General features: G+C 37.2%; 1 pseudogene; it reads right to left on the bottom strand.

Moving 5' to 3' along the window:
- Positions 1-1,139: 1,139 nt before the first annotated feature.
- LOC103327154 (uncharacterized) lies at positions 1,140-1,879 on the bottom strand (annotated as a pseudogene).
- Positions 1,880-11,176: the final 9,297 nt, after the last annotated feature.

Genomic DNA, 11,176 nt, shown 5'->3' with positions numbered 1-11,176 from the left:
TCAGAGGTTGACTTTTTGACTAAAAAGGAATTTGAAAATTTCAGTTATACTGTTGCGTAGAGCGTAGCAAGATGAATTCGTAGACACGTAGTAAGCCCAAATCCGAGTTGTATTGAAGGAGATACAGCAAAATAATTTCAAAGGCAAAATAGTAAATTTGGATGGTCAGTTTTTTTAAAAACCTTCATCTTCTCTCTCTCTCGCACTGAGCCCCCTCCCCGATTTTCCCTCCAGCCGATGGCTTCCAAGAGCCATCGCAGCCACCACAGGCCATGGCGGGCCATGGGACCGGACTCAAACGGACCGGCAGCCTCCCCTTCCTTTCCTGGTCAAACCCCATCGAAATCGCCAGAGCGCTGAATTAGCCCAGAATAGCCGATTTTTAGCAGAATTTTCGAGCTTCCATTCTCCCTCCTCCAGCCACCAAATCAGTCGAGTAAGGTATGCATTTCTAGCTATTTTTCATGCTCTAGCTGATAGTTGAGTAGGATTTGAGGAATTTCTAGCGTGAGAGGTTAATTTTGAACCTAGGGTTCGGCCGGTTTTGAGATCACGGTTTCGGCCACTTCCGGACACATTTTGGGGTAGGTCCAAGAACAAAAGTTGTTCCAAATAGGGTGTTTTACCTAGGATAGGAATCTTGAGCCAGATGTTGAGATTTTCCGGCAAAGCATTATCCCTTTAGGCACCACTCGTTGCCGGCGCGTGTGGCGGCCCGTGGGCAGCAGGGTGGGGACCAGAGTCAGCCCTAGAATAATCTCCTAGTCCCCACGAGCGCGTAGGATTTCGTGGATCTTAATTTGGTTAACATTTGAACTCCGAACGGATCTCGCATAGTGTGTGATTTCCGGGTTCAATAGTTTCAAACCGTTGGATCGTAACCATTTTCAGATATGGTAATCTAGACTTGGTCAGGATCGTATAGTGTTTGACGGATCGTAAAACGGAGTCCCGGATACTCCAGGAATATCAGCCCTAGAGCGAGGTTTATAGTAAACAAACCAGTTATAGGTCAGGGACAGAGTAAAGAACTACGTGTGGCTTGATCCCTCGAAAGGGTACGAGGCAGCCTAAAGTTATCGTGAGCAGCCACGAGTTAGGGGCTGTGGTTTATGTTATCGCTGTGGCATTTTGGTCATTTACGATCCATAGTTACTGTCAGTTTTAAATCGGATTCGGTCCCGGATTTCAAAGTGAAATTTGGGTCGGATCGTTTCATTAAGGGTACCCCTACCACGACCACGTCCTCGAAGACGGTCGCCATGTGATGAGGTAGCATATGCCTCATGAGATGGTGCCAAGGCAGCATTCACTTCATGGAGTGGTGCATATCCAGTTGGACGAGACTGATGGTTCTGCATCAGAAGCTCATTATTCTATTCAGCTAAAAGTAGACAAGATATGAGGTCCGAATACTTGTGGAAAACTCGCTCTCGATATTGTTGTTGCAAAACCACATTGGAGGCATGAAATGTGGTGAAAGTTTTCTCCAATAGGTCTGCATCAGTTATATTCTCTCCACAAAGTCGTAACTTGGAGCTAATTCTAAATAGAGCAGAATTATAGTTAGCCACTGATTTGAAATCCTGTAGATGCAAGTGCATCCAATCATGGCGAGCCTTAGGAAGAATAACCATCATCTGATGGTCATATCTTTCCTTGAGATTTCCCCAAAGGGCCAATGGATCCTTGACCGTAAGGTATTCATACTTCAATCCTTCATGGATGTGGCATTTGAGATAAATCATGGCTTTCGCTCGATCCACAGAGGATGCCTCATTGCCTTCCTTAATGGTTTCCCATAGGTTCATAGCCTCAAGATGAAGTTATTTCCAGAGATGTCAAGTGCAACAAATTCGAGCTTTGGCAAGTTCGACATTTTCTATATAAAATAAAATGGAATATGTTAGAGCTCAAGAAAAATTGTTGATATAGTAAAACATAAATATAATCACCAAAACTTCTGGTTTAGGATGTTTAGACAATTAGAATTGAGGAACTTCATGCCTTCAATTATTTTGAATCACATAAACTTAGGTTTTGATTCGATAAAAGAACTTCAGGTCCTTATCTATTATGAGGATCGAGGAACTTTAGGCCCAGATCTCTTGTTAAAAAGAAAAAGAAAAAAAAACTCATCATAACATACTATGTTTAAATAAAATAAAATAAAAACTTCAAAGTAGAAAAGAAAGAAAATGAATAAATAAATAGCATACTACTCGTGTTTTAAATAGCTACAACATGCATGCATACAAGTTTTCAATTAATGGTGGTCATATAACAACAACAAAACTACATGTTCAAGCATTCATTGGAGGACCCATAAGCATATAGACTTTAAATTAGGTGATACTCTCGGCAATTTAAATCATGTCAAAAAAATGATTTAAAAAAAATTAGCTGTCATCGAGTTTTGTAGGTAAAAGAAAAAATATATATGGATGAACGTAAGCTATAGAGAAGAACATTACCATGAGCTTTCATGTTGATAACGTGTTGTGAAACTAGGGAATTTGTAAGGAGAAATAAGAGGAAGAAAGAGGTAGTATAATTTGCTCAAATCAATTTGTATTCCATTCGTATTTGTAGCCACTATTTATAGGGGTACAGAGGCCTAAATCATTTACCAACCATAATTGGTAGGTTACAAGTATATAATGATGGGTATTATGACAAGTTAATAGTGGTTATTATTGTGCGCATCCATAACCTATAAACCCATAACGTATGGATTTATAACATAATGATATATTTAATCCTTACATTGCTTTTACCATTGTTTATATTGATGATGTTTTAGTTTATCTAAATATTTTCTTGAAAATGAAATTATTTTCTTCAAAAGTTTTGCTTTTTGGGACATAATATTAATAAGGGATTGATAGTTCCGATTCATCGAGCAATATCCTTTGCTAATAAGTTCCCTGATGAAATTAGGGACAAGCAACAATTACAAAGGTTCTTAGGAAGTCTCAATTACATAAAGGAATTTTATAAGGATTTAGCCCAAGACTCAAAATTATTATACCAAAGGTTGAAAAAGAACCCGGTTCCCTGGTCTGATGAACACAATAAATATGTTAGAGACTGAAAGTTAAAGTCAAAGAACCTCCTTGTTTAGCTCTAGCCAACCCAGAAGCCTTTAAAATCGTAGAAACCGATGCTTCAAAAATTGGGTATGGGGGAATCCTAAAACAGAAAGTCAATAACTCGGACCAATTGGTTAGGTTCACCTCTGGAATTTGGAAACCAGCTCAAAAGAATTACTCCACTGTTAAGAAAGAAATGCTAGCCATTGTCCATGCTGTTTCTAAATTCAAAAGTGATGTTTTAAATAAAATATTTTTTTATAAGAGTGGATTGCAAGAATAGATTTTTGCAAGATGGCGAGGAATTCTTTCTGCTTTCGATTTTGATATTGAATTTATTAAAGGTGAAACTAACGCACCGACTTCTTAACTCGGGAATTTTTGCAGGGGGCAAACCAAAAGCTTCGAACAGATGACTCCCAGTAAGAGTCCCTCTACTCTTACTAAGTCATCCCCTCTTGATCCAAAGTCACTGATGTCTTCTTCTCCATATAATGAGGGTACAGAGAAGCAAATTGCTGAAAATCCATTACGTGAATATATGAATATGTTTGTAGCAATCATTGAAATGAATGATCTAGATAAACACCCGATTTTTCTAGCTGAAAAATATTTAAGGGATAACCTTCCTCCCTTGAATAAGCCTCGTATTTTCTACGAAACTCTTTTGATTGAAACCAAGTCTGTTAATATTGCTCATCGTCATAAAGGTGAAAATGCCAACACAACAGCATTCTCTAAAATCCAAATTCTAAATGTCATCTCCTTGGAAAAGTGGGGTCCTAGCCCTGAAAGGGCAAAAAGATTTATCCATCCTAAAATTAGGCAATATTCCTATAATTTCTGGGATTATAAAAAAGCGTGGGAATATTTCTTATGTTTTCAAAATCAAAACTATTCTCATACTTGGTTTATCCAGTTTAAGCTTCAAGCTCTGAAAGAACTCCCCAATTGGTTCAAGAGCTTTTTCCTTATTTGGGGTCCTACTTTGGAATACCTTCCTCCTAAAATTAAGGAATCTTTTCAAATGAAATTTTGTAAATGGAATAAAAACCATCCTGATGAAAGGACCTTATTCATGTGGTTCATGATAATGTATGAACTTCCCTGTATAATAAAATGGGAATATGTTATTTCGGAAGATGGTGATGAGGAATGGACTTATATCCCTAATTTATACTGAAGTATCTTAATTAGATGGTGGGATAAATTCACTAAAGATCACTTGGCTCCCGCCAAGATCACCCCGACTCTCATCCCATCTTTCGACCCTGTTGCTGCTCAACCTTTGGCCATTTCTTCTGCTAATTTAAGTGTCTTCCAAAGGTTACAACTGTTGATAGACCAGCCAGGCTCAACTTCATCAAAAGAGGACTTGAAAAAGAAAGTTCTTGAGATTCTTGATCTAGATGACGAATCCATGGCATCAGCATCTGCCACTCAGCCTGAAGATGAGGTGGACCCTTTTGCTAACAAAGATATGCTGGACAATTATCATCCAGATCGTTGTGGTGGGTCTCAGTAATATTCTGTCTGATAAAAACAATTTGTACTTATTGTAGTGTTACGTTTTCTTGTTGCTTTGTGACTTCCTGTCTCTATTTAACACGTCAACAGCCCCGAGGCTTTAAATAGAGGACTTCTCCTTAGTTGCAAATAATCAAAAAATATCGCCTCAGAAATAAAACTTTGTATGTTTGAGTGTTTTATTTCCAAAGTGCTGCTTCTGCGATGCTTCTAAGCACTACTGCCCTTCTGCTTCCATCTAAGTCTGCTAAATATTAATGATATCGTTTTTAAGTTTGTTATATTCTTATCCTTGGTTTTGGCTTTGTATGTTTGAGTTTCTTATAATTATTTTGTTTATTCTCTACGTCTCTACACTACCTTCCGCACGTAAGCTTAAAATTGATTAAAATTTTTGCTCTTAAGAGGCTGGTCCAATACCATATATATATATATATATATATATATATATATATACTTTGAAAAATAAAAGAATCTAATCCTAGTGCAAGCATACACCAAATGCAGGATAAGTGTTATCCAACTTAAACTAAGTCAAGCTAAGCCAAGATCTTTAAATGAATATCTACAAAATAGATAGTTTGGATTAGTGAAATACAATGCAGAGTGGGCCCTACAAGGGTGTTCATCAAATAAGCTTATTTGAGGAATCCCTCAAGGGAAGCACTTTGTACATATACTTTGAAAAATAAAAAAATCTAGTCCTAGAACAAGCATACACCAAACACAGGATAAGTGTTATTCAACTTAAACTAAGCTTACCAAGCCAAGATAGTCCCTAAGCATAATCCATGCCAAGACAGTTCTATATGACAAATGAGGTGACAAATGAGGTGATAAAGTATTGCTATCCCATTGAAGCCGTGTAAATGACATAAGAATGAAGAAGACTTTAAGTTCGATGACAATTCAGTAACATGATATTAGTATTTTTAGTTGATTATGTTTTTCATATTTTACATGTGTTCACCCCAAAAGGAAAGTGGGAGCATGCACCCTGTGTGTGAACTATGTACCCCCCAAAAGAAAATTTGATAAATTTTGTATTAGTTGATACCATAGATGAAAACAAAAAGGAAAAAAAGATTGAAACCAAATGAATTGCATAGTGGGTATGTGATTGTCGCAAGGTATTTGTTTATAAGTTTCTCATACGAAGCAAACCTGGCTTGCTTGACAAACCAGCAACCAACGAGCAAAAAGATGAACGAACTAGATGCAGGGTTGAGTTTTGTAGCGGAGAAGATGCAGGGTTGAGTTTTGCAGAATAGACAAGATGCAGGGTGATAAGTGCATTATTTCCTATATTGTATACCTCTTAATTTGATTTTTGTATGGAAAGTTAATTAAAAATAGCATTATTACCTTAATTTTCTTATTTTTGGCTATTATGCGCTCTTGGAAGGGTTTTGATTGAAAACTGACTTTTCGAATGAATTTTAGTGCAAGGCCAATTGGAGAAGAAAGTTAAGACATTGAAGATCATTGTGTCAAAGTTTCATAATTTTCTACTAAACCAAATGCTCCAGACTTGCAAGTCAAGAAAGCCTAAGTTGAAATCCCGTTAGCACTGCACTGCTGTGGAAGATTGAAGATATGAAGATCTTTCCAATTTTTCCTAGTGGTGTGTGATATATGCTTGGAAATCTTAGAGATCAAGAATTTTCTAGGAAGTGAAACTACCCTAAAATGTGTGTGCAATTTGGTTGACGTGTTTCCAAGTCAAAGAAGGATTCTTTCCTAGTTTGTTTCCTTAATTATTTGGGATTAGGTTTTGCTTTAGGAGAGTTTTTCCAATCCTTTTTAGAGTAGGGTTTAGTTGTTTTACACTATATAAGGTCACCCTAAGCTCTCTCTACGTACCATTTTGATACCAAATACTTTTTCACCATATTTCAATACACCCACAAATATATCAGAGAGAGCCAAGAGTTGCTGCCGAAGTGATTTTGGAGCTTATGAAGGTGTTGTCGTGGAGAATCCAAAGATCAAATCCATCTGCTAAATTGGTTCTATGACAACAATTTTTTTGTTTATCTTCTCTTTTGTCATGAACAAATTATCCTTTACTAAGGCTACAATGTAGCCTAACCATGAATACTTAATTTTTATAGTTATATTAATTTCTGATTACTATTCCATGTTGAGTATTTGTTACTATTCTTAATGCTTTGAATATCTAGCCAATATTTAATTGATTTGATGATCCAAGCGGAGATCAAGAGGAGATGTTTGGTATTTGCTTCTCGTAACAAATACCATGTCTTGAATGAGTGCCCGAGAGGGACTAACATGACTTATGCAGTTTTCTTGTAGGTTCTCAGAGAACCTAATGGGTTCTTGATTTTCTAAATCCATTGCTCGAGAGAGAATGAGTTAATTGAGAATACTTTTGGTCATGAACCCGAGAGGGGATATTGAATGAATTATGAGAAACCAACTGTCAACATGGGTAGTACTTAGGGTTAATTGGTGTATGTGCTTTTTCGTTCCGGCAGCTACTGTGGGCCTGGGTTGCTGTAAAGAGCCAAGTGTGTGAAAATTGCCAATGGGTCTGAATTCAAGAATCAGACCCCAAGAATGCTTCGAAAGGGTAGTTGAGCCTTAGGAAGCACCTTGGTTACCTTCACCAACAAAACTAACAGACGCTTACAGATAAATTCTTAGCTTGGCATGAGAGGCTTGTGGCATGGAAGCAAAGTTGTCATGAGTTTAGCATTGAAGAGAGAGAGCTGTCAGTTCCTCGGTGAAAAATGGGTGTCAAGGTAAGGGAAGAGGGGGGAGACAAAGAGAGGGCAATGAGTGGCTTAAGTGATTTTCTGGCAGCTCGACAAACGTTCTATCAAGTACTAGAACATTCTCCATAAGAGAAAATTGGGGGGAGAAGGATGAACAAAGCACAAAATTGCTAAGTTTTGAAGATGAGAGGGGAAGCTTGCTCTCTGGATGTGGATGTCGGTTGTTGGGCAGGAGGTGCTTCATTTATAGCCGCTGGAAGCTCCTCCTTTCCAAGGGTTTTTATCCAATTTGGCCAAGTCTTTCCTTTAATTTCTCTTCTCTTCCTTTGACTCACCCTATTTGGTGAAATTCTCTCTGCCCAATCGCACAAAAACAAGATTTTGGGAGCTCTAGGCTTTTCCCACAGCTGCTTCAGTGGGGACTCCCATTTTCAGCTATCTCCTTCTTTTCTTCCCTCTTCCATGACTAGATCTGGTGGGGGTAAGGAATGGGTATGGACGCTGGTTTGAAGGGTGCCTCCCCTCCCAGCGGTCTGTGCACCAATACCCTGGTTCTTTGAATGCTCCTGCTTGAAATTCGTAACCCCTCCCCATGTGCTGGAGCCTCCCAGCAGCCTTGCATACATGGATATCTTGGCTCCCTTTGTAACTCTTGTTCTCCAACCAAGTGTTGGGCTTTTGCATATTCTCATTTTAGTTGCATGGGCCTTCTAGGATAATAAGTTGGTTTATTAAGTAAATGGGCTAACTTCATCAAGTGTTGGGCTATTTTAGTTGATGTGATGGGCTAATTTTTCTAGGGTATTAGGGTACTTTCTCTCTTTCTTTTATGCTCACCCACATATTTGGACTCAAGAAATAGGCTTGAGTCTTCAGGATCCCAAGCAGCCCAAGACTTCATTTTTCGGCCCATCAATGGGCCTAATGACAACTTGTTACCATCCATACCACAACCCAATCAAGCAAGCCCTGGACATTTGCGTGGCTTGGGCCCATTTAAGCTTGTAGCGTGGTTGGGTGTGAAATAATAATTTCCTACTTTGCACGGCATGTCAATCGGCGTGCTTTAATTTTATCGTCCTTGAAAAGGGACATGATGCTTGACGGGGTAATTAGCATGGGCTCATAGACTATGTTGCACGGACACTCCAAACTACTGGAGTGCCGGAGTGTCAAACACGCCGACATGCCAACAAGGCTCCGACACGCCCCCGACACGCATTGGACACGGTCAACGGTTAAGACACGGCTCCGACACGGTCAAGACACAGCTCCGACACGATCAAGACACAGCAGGGACCAGTTTGAAATTTTCAAAATAAAATATGGGGTTTAAACGTGATTTTTGAACCTTTGGTGGACTGATTTGAAATATTTTTAAAAATAGGAGCTAAAAGTTCATTTCCTCCGTCACAGCTCTTCTCCTGGTTTTGCACAAGATCCCTTTGCAATTTTTTTTTTCTCTGTTTTCAAATGCATTTATTTATGTTCTCTATTTTCTTTTCTTATCTCCTCCACAGCAGTAGAAGAGAGTTGGACTTGGTGGTGAGGTGACAATTCTTTCTTCTTCTTTTTTTAAGAGAAACACAACAAATAATAACAACAACAATGAAGACATAGATGCTTGAAGAAGATTGAGAGTTAGATCATTTATGTTTTATTTTGTGGTCTATTATGTATAGATAATGACCATGAGTTATTTGTTTTGTTTTATGGAATTATGCGACATTGAAGTATTGAGAATAAATTATTATTTTAATTGCCGTGTCCTAGCCGTACCCGTGTCCCCATGTCGCGTTCCCGTGTCCCCGTACTCATGTCCATGCAACATAGCTCGTAGAGTCAGTGTATTTTATAAGCTTATCTCAATTCCTAGCATGATAGATTATTTATTTGGCATGGCACGTGGACTGTGGCTCATGTATGACAGACTTTCGTGTGCTCCAAATCAGGGCTTTTCTTAATGAGGCATCATACTGGGCTGGGAATTTATTCAGGCCAAACCATGGATTTTTTAGGCCTCAACAATTGTCTATAAGAATTAAGTGAAATTGCTTATGGTGAAATCAGATGCTCTGTCTCATCAACTTGATTTTCCACCATTTATTAAATTGCTATTTTTCATATTTGTTTTAATTTAGTTTAATAAATCAATCACTCTCATTAATCAATTGTTCAAATAAATTTTTGAATTAATCATAATTGGTACTTAAAAGAAAATTATAGTCTTCGTTGAAACGACACTTCACTTATTATTACTTGTGCGGATTGTGCATTTGCAATAATTTCACAACACATGGGCTGAGTTTTGTAGGGCAGCGAAGATGTAGGGGTTGAGTTTGATGGTACATAGTGTACAAGATGAAGAGGCGTGCAAATGTACTTTTGTCACAAGTGTAATTTAATGTTTTTAATTATTTTAATTTACAAAAGGGCTGAAGAGAGTTAATAGAGTTAAATGTACTTTTCACCAATTGATGTGCCATTAGTTGTTCAATCGTTTTTTCAATCATGAAAAAGTAGTGAACCATGATGGCCATAGTCGTAAGCAGCTTTGGGGCTGTGCAAGGAGTCCTTGCACAGGCTCCCAATTTAAGAGGGCTCCCCAATTTTTTTTTCCTTGTTTCACCATATATATTATTTTATTATTATGCATCGTATATTTGTTTTTAACTTAATATATGATATATCCACTACATAATATATCAAAAAGAAATTATATTGACTACTTTCTTTAAGTTGATCCCACATAATATATTAATACATTAAAACTACATATAATACGAGTTATTGATCAATACTAAACTCAGCAACCATAGGTTTTTTTTTTTTGGTTAATTATAATTTTTAATTTGATGAATTATGGGGTTTTGATTTGATGTTCCTTGTTAAATTATTTGTTTGATAATATTTTATAATATTTAAAAATTTGGTATTGATGAGTAGTTTTAAATTTGCTATCAACATATATGATCCAATTCTTTTTATATTATTTTTGTTGAAGACTTTGTTTTAGGAGGCCCTATTACTAATTTTGCACAGAACTCCTAAAGTCTCAGAGCTGGCCTGACCATAACAATCATGGCAAAATTGCATAGGGAAGACATGTGAATAAAACAATGGGGAGGGCTAGGTGGTGAGGGTTGGGGTTATTATTGAAGTTGAAGGGTAAAATTATTGGAGTTTAAAGTCGAGATGGAAAAATAAGTTTTAATTTTGTTTACAAATGACATGTAAAATTTTTTGTGTAGAACCTTCACCAATTGACGTGGTGATAATGTATCACACAAGGATTAAAATATCGGCCGTGCAGATAATATCGGGCCTCCAATTTACAGATATTTCGAGGGATATATCGTTATCGTTTTGGGTATCGGAAAAAAATCAACAAAAATGACAGATATAGGCATTGAAACATATAATTTTGGTGTAAAACTTTCATAGATGTTATGTACATTGTCAATGAATGTATTGAACAAATAAAACTCAAAATTTACTAATAATATGATATATATATATATATGATGAAATATAAGTGGTATGTAATACGCGTTAATGAAAAGTTTGAAAATAAAAAGTTGATTAGAATGAATAAACCATGCATAAATCCATAGTTTATTTGAACATTGGATTACAATTTAGATGAGTATCCAACTACATAAATGAAGAGCTCCTATGAGGTTCAAACAATGTGGAACAACCATCTAGATTCGTACAATAATCATACCAAGTAGTTTGTAAGCCATGTTTGAACATGGTGCACATATGTCTCTCTTGAGCTCCCTACTGTCATCCCATATATGGGATAGTTAGGATTAA

The sequence above is a fragment of the Prunus mume genome, linkage group LG3, assembly GCF_029339155.1.
Source record: "Prunus mume cultivar Tortuosa linkage group LG3, ASM2933915v1, whole genome shotgun sequence".
NCBI classification, from domain to species: Eukaryota; Viridiplantae; Streptophyta; class Magnoliopsida; order Rosales; family Rosaceae; genus Prunus; species Prunus mume.
The sequence above is the reverse complement of the archived record's forward strand: the minus strand, read 5'-3'. Positions and strand labels throughout refer to the sequence as shown.